We start from the raw sequence: 10609 nt of genomic DNA on the forward strand, positions 1-10609 counted from the left end.
AGTTAATTAATTTGCACTTTTGAGCTATTTGGTTGGTATATATATAAATATATGAGAGTATAGAAACTATAAATAAATGTTTATTATAAAAAAATTATAACGATCTTTGGTCTTTATGATATATCCTGACTTGCTTGCTTTCCAAGAGGTACAAGTATACATGTCTTTCTAACATTAAAATGGAACATAGTTAACAAAAAAAAAATAATAGAACATGTTTCATCACCACACCAATTACTACTGAATTCATATTTATATTTTTTCCTTTTCTTTGGTTAAAGAGTTTCTTTTAGATGTATATCAGTAGACGTATTAACAATTAGTTGTTTTAAGAGGTAAATACATATGGTTTAAAATTCCATTTGAAGATATATAAAGATTACATTTAAGAATTTAACTTCTTTAAAATAAGAGAATATGTTTTAGAAAATACACAATGGTTATATTGATTCAAAAGTAATGATTATAATGCATATGTGTAATAAAATATAAATATATTAAATTTTCAACTGTAAATTTTTAAATTAATTGTAACTATTTATTTTGAAGAAACAAATCTTATATTTGCTGTGTGACTGTACACACCTTGAGTAAGATTATTTCTTACAAAAAAATACAAGCAAGAAAAAAAGTAGTTATGTATTTATTATTTTAATTATGTTCAATAAATTCAATCGTTTGTGATAAAGTTAATATATTTTATAAGTCATTCGTGTATTGGAAAGAACAAAAACTTCCATCAAACAATGGTGACATTTTGGAAAAAAAATGGTTTTAAAATTAAGAGTCGTTCATTTTATTATTTAAAGATGCTTGATAATTAGGAAGTTTAAATTCATTAAAAAAAGAGCAATTGATGTCACCGTCTAAAATTGTATGATTAGGACGATGATTATTTTAAAAAGTTAAATTTTGTGCTAATTTATATTTTTTAAAAGATATTTAAATTACATTTTTATTTCTTTAATTTTAAAAGTCAAATTATCTTTTCCTGACAAATAATGATGAAAATAAACATTTAAAACATACAAAATTGTGTTAATTAGTTATTGAATTGTATATATAGGACTGCATTATTTATTAGGACTCATTTAATGGTATTGCCTATGATTTTTAATTATATGGAATGATATTATATGATTTACGCAATTGATCTTATGGGATAATATTTTATTGTTGTGTCAAATTTTGTAAAATTACTTTTATAACCTTTTATTAAAAATTAATTACATTTTATAATTAACTATTAAATATAAATTTTTAGGACTCATGGTTAGGATAATATAAGATATAATAAGATATAAGAATTACTTGTGGAATGAGCAGTTCTAATGTATGCGCCACTAGTTTTAAATTGTTTCTATGCACTACTAGAAATTAAACAGCCTTACTATGACACTGGATCAAGGACGATCCTTCCAAAACATCGTTATCTTTAATAGGATGGTATTTTTGTAAATATAATAAATATTTTAAAGGTGGTTTGTATGAAAACCATCTTTATACAATTAAAATAATAAAACAAAGATGGTTTTGATATATGACCGGCGTGGATATCAAATATTCAAAGACGGTCCATTTGGAAAACCGCCTTTAAATGAAAACGAATTTTTATTTTAATTTTAATGTTGTAGTACCGAAAGTTCTAGAGAGAGAGTACGAAGAGGACAAGTTGTCGTACCTCCCCCTCTCCCTCTCAGTGTATCTGAGTAATAAGGCGGTCCTTCTCCCTCTCCCTATCTGCTGGTCTGGCACTCTCAATTCCCTCTTGTGAGTTTCCTCTCAAGGAGGTAGCTCCGCTTCCAAATGTGGCCTAGCCGGTGGTAGTACTGTTTCGACTTCAAGAACTGGTCCAGATCGGACTTCACCTTGTTCTTCAGCTCCACGTCCATCGCCACCGTGTCAAAGCTCGTCGGATGCGTGAACGGCACCAAGCGCCACTCACCGGTGTCGGAGTTCATGTACAGCTTGACATCCTTTTTTCTTCGTTGCTCGATCTCGTCAGTGACAGAGAGAATGTGTTGGAAGTACTACCGAAAGACTCTACGCTTGTCTTTCTTCTTTAGTCGAAGGACGAGTGCGTCTCCAGAAGCGTTGGTCCAGGAGAGCCTGGCGCCGAGGAAGGTGTGATGAACGGTGTGGTTAGGGTCGAAGTGGAGGAAGATGTCGGAGGGATTGGGGCCGGAGAAGAGGTTCGTGTAATTAGAATCTTCAATGGAGGGAAGAGAATCGAGGTAGGTGAGGATTTTTCGGTAGAGACTATTGTCCAAAGAGTGAAGATTATAGCGAGGGATTTTGAAGGACTAGTGAAGGTGGAGACGGTTTTTGAAGCAAAGGAACCATTGGTTAAGGATGTGAAGTGCAGAGGTTTTGCAAAAGAAGAAAACGATTAGAAAATAGGAGAAGAGGAAGAAGAAAAGGAAAAGCATGCTAATTTGAGAAATCATGGCATGAGTGTGTGTAGTTAATGAATTGAATTTCTTGATATTGCAGTTGTAGTTGCAGGGTACAAGCAAGCAGGGGAAAGAACTTTGTATGAGAAAGAGGTTTGAAAGGGTCAGGTCTGTGTCGGCAATTTTATTATTTTCAATCAAAACATGTGTTCTTCTTTGGTGTGTTTTGATTTTCAAGGTTTTTGACTCTTGCTAGCACTGTGCCCACATTTCTCAATTATCGTTATTAGGATTTTTGTAAGTCTTCTTTTATTTATTTTCTTGACATATGTTAATATATATGGGCGAATGATGATGACTTCTTCTAATGATAGGTTGCTCACATGATTTCATAAAGGGGCACTTTACAGAAAATGACACACTTACAGGTAAGTTATCTTAAATCAACCGTGGCTACGAATTTGTGTCGTAATACATGTTGTTATGCCAACTATTGGATTGGGGGTGGGGGGAAAGTAGAGCCTCTAATTGATCTTTTTATGCCTTTAATTGTTGTTTGATTTCATCTTCATTACGATTTTTACCTTCCGTTCTCACTTTCATGATGTTGTTCTAGCGAGAGTCTTGGATGAGGGTATTGGTTCAAATCTTAACTTCATAATACATTCAAACAATGGCTATGTAAGATTTGATTAACTAGGAATAAAGACATATCATTTAATTTAGTGAATGATGTCCTTATTGTTGTCTGCTATGTTATTTTTAGATTGTCTCTTTGTTGAAGGATGACAGTACATTTATCTAGGAGTTGTTTGCTAGGCTAAAATCGCCAACCACCTCTCAAGAATCAAAGAAGAACTTGGTAAGCCTTGATGAAGATATTGCCAATATGCTGAGTGCTGACATGACAAAACAAGGACATTTAGTATACTAATTCTACATATGGCTAGTTGCCTTGAGTTAGTCCTAATTCCACATTTCTGTTAAACTATGCAGCTAAAAATTAGAGGTCCAATTACATAATGAAGACACATTCAAAACTAAGCTTCTACCAGGAATAAATGAAGCCACAACTCAAAATTGCTCTTGCTTTAGTTATTAGCTTGCTTTGGATTCAACAATCATTTTGTGGTTAGTATAGCAATTTGCCTTTTAACTTTTGACAGGCATGACAATATGTTGAGTGCTGATATTACCAGGAATAAATGAAGCCGCAACTCACATGTGACTTCTAGTTGTATATGTTTTTTGTAGTTACCATGATTTTAGCCAGGCTATAATGATAATTATCATAATTAAAGTTAATTATGGTTAACATAATTGGGTCAGTATGTGGGAGGGGGTAGATGTTTTAATTTGTGTAAGCGTGTGTTTTTTAGCTGGCAATTGCCAAACTATAGGTACCAAAAATATTTTAGCTGGCATATTATTAATAAGAAAAGAATCTCAGTACAAGCTTTATATATATATCTATATATAAAACTCAATACAATCATATTTCTTTCTTCTTATTTTTATCTTGTTCGTAAAAATTCAAATACTACATAAACTAAATAATGAAAATAAAAATTTATTTGAATAAATAATTAATTAAAGTTCTTAAAATATTTTTATGAGAATGGGGGGAAACATGATAAAGAGAAGACGTAAAAAATTATATTCATTTTAAAAAAATGATTTTTTTAAATTATAAGATAATTAAAGATTTTTATTTCTTGTGTACAAACTATTTTGTTGAGCAATTGTGAGCCTAGAGCCCACCAAGGTATTATGTTGTAATGAAGCTTATTCATTGCTGAACAATGAATGACCAAAATTCTAGGCTCAGAAATTGACTACTGCTGTGAGATTTCTTCTGACACTGCATTATATGTTTCACCATACCAAAAGTTGTGATTTAAATTTCAAATTATTGTGCAGGCCTTGCGACATGCTAGACAAATTGTACAGGAATCAAGTGGAGATGTTCATTATGGTGGGGGTCGTCAACCTATTGTCTTGAGGACATTTAGTCAAAGGCTTCGCAAGTAAGGCCCTTTCATGGATTGATAAATGAATTGATAACTTGATGATTCATGGATTCTGCTCCATTCCTGAAATTGTAATTCTCTTTACTACTCATGGGCATCTTAATCTAATTCATATGACTCCTGGAATATTATAACAGTGGTAGAATTACTTAAATTAACTTTTGGCCTACATTTTTCTTTAATGATATTTATGAACTTAAAATGAGTCATACAATTCTTAAGAATTCTGTTTAGAATATTACTCATCTAAGCAATGATTCTTATATGAGAATTCTCATGTCAATTGCTTTAACGATAAAACTAGATAATAATAGATCGATTTTTAAAGATTAAGAATTTCATAAAAAAACTCCCATTGGACATGTTCCAAGTGCCATTTTGGTTACTTACTAGAATCAATGTTCCAAGGTATTGGTTCCAAGTGCTAAGTGCCAGTTTGGTTCCAAGATTAAGAATTCTTAAGAATTTCATATGACTTCCAACTTTAGTGTTGTTTTGGTGATTGCCTGTGACTGAGATTAGTAGTCACACTTGTTCCCAAGATGCTTGGATAATATGATTTGTATATCATGTGGTTTGTCTAGGCAAGACAAATGCATTTATGTAAGTAGCCCATTCAATTCCATTAATTCCATATACTACTAGCTTTCAATTCTGTAAAAAAAAAGTAGCTCGAACTAAAAAAAATAAAAAAGTCATTCTACATCGGTTCTGAGGCGACTGATGTACAATGCTAATCATTCTAAGACGATCATGTGTTAAAGACCGTCTTAGAATGTAATGCATTCTATAGAACCGATGTAGAATGATAACCATTCTAATGTGTTAAAGACCGTCGTAGAATGCAATGCATTTTACATCGGTTCTGAGACAACCGATATAGAATGTTCAGCATTCTAAGACGGTCGTCTGCAACCGTCGTAGAAAAGCTTCCCCTTTTTACGACGTTTCCTACGATGACGGTCATAAATCGATGTAGTATACTTCAAATAACCAATGTAGAATCTCGCTTTTCTAGTAGTGATGAGAGTCACACCTATTGGAGCAAGGCAAAGCTTGCTTAGGACATAGGGATCATGCCCCCCACCCACAAATATTTTTTAATATAATGAGAATATCGTTTTTATATGAAAGTAATAAGAAAAATAAGTATTAATCATTAAATCTTATCATGAATGCTCATGTGAATTTTTTAATAGTCCCATTAATTTCTTATGCCACTCTCATATAAAAATAATTCTTCCACTAGATTTGTCTCCTATAACATTATGAAATATTCTTTAAAATTATTTATTTCTCAATTATTAATGATTTTAAGTCATTGACAGAGCTTATAGAATTTTAATTTGCAAACTTTTAGTTGCTGAAAGAGCATAAACAATGTAATATTCATTCATTTTCTTTATTATTGTTATTTTTTATAGACAATTTATGTTAATATTGCATTTAAGGTTTTGCTTTGGATAACATCAACTCTTATGATTGATTTAATAATATTTTTAATACACTAACTATTTCATTAATTTCATTTTCATATTTAAAAAAGCTTAATTTTGTTTTTTTTTTTTTTTGCGTTTTTTCAATCCAATTTTTCTGTGTTTTATATCTTCATTTCAATATGGTATACAAAAGCTTATACAATATTGACTTGAACCTGTGAATTTTTCTTGTTAATTTATTATAATGTTTTTATGGATTTTGTGAAGTTTTTTCCAAAAAAAAATCTACAAATTTTGTTACATTTGAAAAAATAGGATTATTTCCTTAAATTTGTTGAAAAATTCATGGCTTAATTGCACTTGTTGCCCACAAAGTATATATAAATTTTCAGCTTGCTTAAGTGCATGGCATGTCACACCTAAGTGAGCTTAATTATATGATAAATATTCTAAATTTCTCTGGCTCAACAATTGTGTTTAAGCAAGACAAGTTAGTGTCTTCTTCAATTGATTTTGTCTTGGTAAGCTTAAGTACACAACAAGTTACGCTTAAGTGAGCATAACTTCACTTGTCTTTTTGACTCAATTTCCTATAAAAACTCTCACAAAAACATCAAAAAGACCTAAAACTAACCAAACAAAGATCGTAAGTGGTAATTCCTTATCTATCCTAATTTTTGTGTTAAAACAAGGATCAATTTATAAAAAATGCTAGATAAGGTGATCCATTTTGATTTCGCGAGAGGTGGAGGCATTTAGATCGAGCAATGGAGCTCAAGAGGACTTTTCTTATGTGTCGAGTAAGGGGTTGTAGAAGGGTGACAAAGGTGATCCTCTGTGAATAAAATTGATGTGATAACTGCTGATTATGAGTATATTTTGGAGTTAAATTATATATGAATTTATAATTTTTCTCTCTAAATTCTTCTTTTTTAAGCAAATAATTGTTAAATTAACATCATTTAAGTTTTTGTGAAGAAAATATTAAAAGTGATGAATTTATAATTCTTAGTGAGTATAATAAAGAAAAAAAAAAGGATAATTCAAGTAAGCATGGATAATTAAGGAAACTAGACTAATTATGGAAAACTAACTAATTAAGGAAAACAAACTAATTTAGGAAAACATGGTTAATTAAAGAATGCAGACAAATTCAGAAAAGTAAAGGTAGTCTTAGCACGAGAAGCCCACCTAGTTAAGCTAATTTGCACCTATAAAAGAAGAAGAGAGAAGAAGGAAAAAACATACAGAAATTCCAAGAGAATACAATCCCTTGTAGAAGACAAAGGCTAGAAGAAGGAGAAGCAAGCATTAAGAGTTATTTCTTCCCTCTATTCCTTTTCTTATTTTCTTTTTCTTTACTAAATATTTTCCTCTGGTAGTTGTAAAGTCTCCATGACAATGAAAGGTTAAACCCCCTTTGTTGGGAACTTGACAGCTAACTACTCTTGATGTAATTTCTCTTCATATCTATTTATAAATATTGCATTTGCATTATCTTTTCTTGTGCTTAATATTATTGTTTGTGGCTTAATCACCCATTTGCATGATAAGTTTTAGGGGTACCATTGGAAAACGTGATTTTCTAATAGAATTGGGAAATGATATCTAAATAAAGTCATCGCTAAGAATAGGTTAATATTTGTTTATCCTGTTATACATCTTTATTCTTAATGCAATTTACTATTTAGCTATGCAGAGGGAATGAATGCTATCTTAGATCCTAAGTTTTGAATCCTAGAAAAACCGTGATTTCTTTGTTAGCTCAGTCATGTTACAAGCCTATTAAAGTCCTTAGTGATCTATATTGAGCATATATGATAACATTGATTGAGATGATGTGCAAAGTTGAGAATTTTACTATTCAATTGTTATAATTGAAACAATTTTACCGAGACACTTGTGGGATTGAGAGAAACACTTGCCTTGTGAGGATTGAAGTTGATGATTATTCCTTGTGATATGTCATTATTGCTAACCATTTCATTTGAAGTGCATCTTGTTCTGCTCCTTTCATGAACTTATGCTCTCCTTTCATGAAGCTTTTTGGAATGTATGTGGTTATCTCATGAATTGTGATTGATAAACTCTAAATTTTTTCCTTTTGCTTGAGGACAAACAAAGGTTTAAATTTGGAGGAGTTTGATAACGACTAATTATGAGTATATTTTGATGTTAAATTATATAGGAATTTGTATTTTTTTTCTCATAATTCTTCCTTTTTTAGCAAATAATTGTTAAATTAACATCATTTAGGTTTTTGTACAGAAAACATTACAAGTCATGAATTTATGATGCTTAGGGAGTAAAATAAAGTAAAAAAAAAACAGGATAATTCAAGAAAGCATAGATAATTAAAGAAATCATGCTAATTAAGAAAAATAGATTAATTAAGGAAAGCAAGCTGATTAAGAAAAGTAGGTCTAATTAAGAAAGTCATGTTAATTAAGAAAAATAGACTAATTAAGAAAAACATACTGGTTAAGAAAAGTAGGTCTAATTAAGGAAAACAAACCAATTCAAGAAAGTAAAGGCGGACTTAGTGCGAGAAATCCTTAGCTAAGCTAATCTGCTTTTATAAAAGAAGAAGAGAGAAGAAGGAAAAAATACAGAAATTCCAAGAAAATACAATTTCTTATAGAAAGCAAAGGTTAAAAGAAGGAGAAACAAACATTGAGAGTCATTCCTTTCCTTTATTCCTTTTCTTATCTTCTTCCCTTTTACTAAATATTTCCCTCTTGTAATTGTAAAGCCTCCATGACAACGAGATGTTAAACCCTCTTTGTTGGGAAACTACTCTTGATGTAATTTCCCTTCCTATCTATTTATGAATATTACTTTGCATTATCTTTTCTTGTGCTTAATATTATTACCTGTGGCTTGATCGGCTATTTGCATGGTAAGTTTTAGAGATATTGTTGGGAAACATTATTTTCTAATATAGCTAGAAAAAAATATCTAAATAAAGTCATCAATAGGGATAAATTAATATTTGTTTAGCCTGTTATACATTTATATCCTTAATGCAATTTACTATTTAGCTCTACAAAGGAATTAGGGAGAGAAAATAGATAAATTAGGTTCTTTCATACCAGGGACCAAAGTTAGAGTATACTAGTAGACGCATAATAATATAAATAGAGAAAAATCATTAACATTACATCAAAAAGTAGTTCTGGTCCGCTAAGTTCCCAATGTTCTCATCTTCTGAATTTATTTCTACAATATTATTGGGTTCTTTAATTTTTCTGTCTTTAATTAATCAATTTAAATTCTTGTTTGATTTAATTTTATGCAAATTTAAATTATTGTTTTTCTCATAACCTTTTCAAGTTAATTTTCTTTTACTTCTTTTATTAATAAAATATTTATCTACCTAAATACAAACAAAATCTCTGTTTGACACTCAAACTTTCATTTTAACTTTATTACTTGCGACGAATTGATGTACTTATCAATCCATCAACACCATGGTGAAGCCACTCAATTTTGGAGGCTTCAACGAAGGATGAAATAGAAAGTGGACATAGGACTTAAGAAATAAAACACAAAAGCACGCATGTTTGATAATTAAGGTGTACAAGGGATAGAATTGGAATGGATGGAGGAGTATATATGTCAAAGGGCTTCTATTATATGAATATTCCCTACATTGTATACATTCCATTGATATCCTTTTTTTCTCAATATATATATACGTATTTTAATTTTAAGTGCTCATGGATGTTTTTATTCATCACGTAACTAATATGTCCCGATGGTCTTTGAGATGAGCCTTTTAATTTATCAATAGTTACATTTGCTCTTGTACCCGTCTGTTGTTTTGGTGAAGACGAGTTTTTTGAAGAATGTTTAACAACGTGTTTGACACATTGAGGAGGCTCAATCTTGGGCTTTTTTAATGCCTTCACTTGAGAAGCAGAGGTGAAAGACAATCTTCTTGTGGCCAATGAAGGTTGCATTGTGTCGATGATGCATCCTTTGTAACATGCAAATGATAAAAAATACACCTTTGATATTATATAGTTACTAACTGTTTTCATCAAATAGCAAAAATATTATTTTTTTGTGTTTTATATCTTCATTTCAATATGGTATACGAAAGCTTATACAATATTGACATGAACCTGTGCATTTTTTGTTGATTTATTATAATGTATTTATGGATTTTGTGAAGGCGTTTTGGAGATAAGCTAAGGCGTTTTGGTCAAGCAATGAAGCTCAATAGGACTTTTCTTAAGCGTCGAGTGAGTAGCTAGTGAAAGGTTGTAGAAGGGTGACAAAGGTGATCCTCCATGAATAAGATTGATGTGATAACTGCTAATTGTGAGCATATTTTAGAGTTAAATTGTATAGGAAATTGTAATTTTTCTCTCCTAATTCTTCTTTTTTGAACAAATAATTATTAAATTAACATTATTTAAGTTTTTGTGCAGAAAATATTAAAAGTGATGAATTTATGATGCTGAGTAAGTAAAATAAAGCCTAGAAAAAGCAGGATTATTCAGGAAAATAGGAATAATTAAGGAAAACAGACTAATTCCCGAAAGTAAAGACGATATTAGTGTGAGAAACCCGCTTAGCTAAGCTAATCTACACCTATAAAAGAAGAACAGAAAAGAAGGAAAAAACACGCAGAAATTCTAAGAGAATACAATCCCTTATAGAAGACAAAAGTTAGAAGAAGGAGAAGCAAGTATTGAGAGTAATTCTTTCCCTCCATTCTCTTTCTTATCTTCTTTCCCTT

The 10609-nt window shown here is 30.7% G+C and overlaps 1 long non-coding RNA gene across 2 annotated transcripts; it reads left to right on the top strand.

The window, feature by feature from the left end:
* The first annotated feature begins 1652 nt into the window (after positions 1-1652).
* On the top strand, positions 1653-10249 carry LOC106796222 (uncharacterized). Of its 2 annotated transcripts, XR_001385007.3 has the most exons (6): positions 1653-2690; positions 2768-2821; positions 3160-3255; positions 3390-3524; positions 4314-4420; positions 10040-10249. It is a non-coding gene; the product is annotated as an uncharacterized lncRNA (long non-coding RNA). The 2 variants fall into 2 exon arrangements; XR_005888585.1 differs by having other exon boundaries at positions 2768-3255.
* Positions 10250-10609: the final 360 nt, after the last annotated feature.

Source organism: Glycine max, chromosome 15 (genome assembly GCF_000004515.6).
Source record: "Glycine max cultivar Williams 82 chromosome 15, Glycine_max_v4.0, whole genome shotgun sequence".
Lineage (NCBI taxonomy): Eukaryota > Viridiplantae > Streptophyta > Magnoliopsida > Fabales > Fabaceae > Glycine > Glycine max.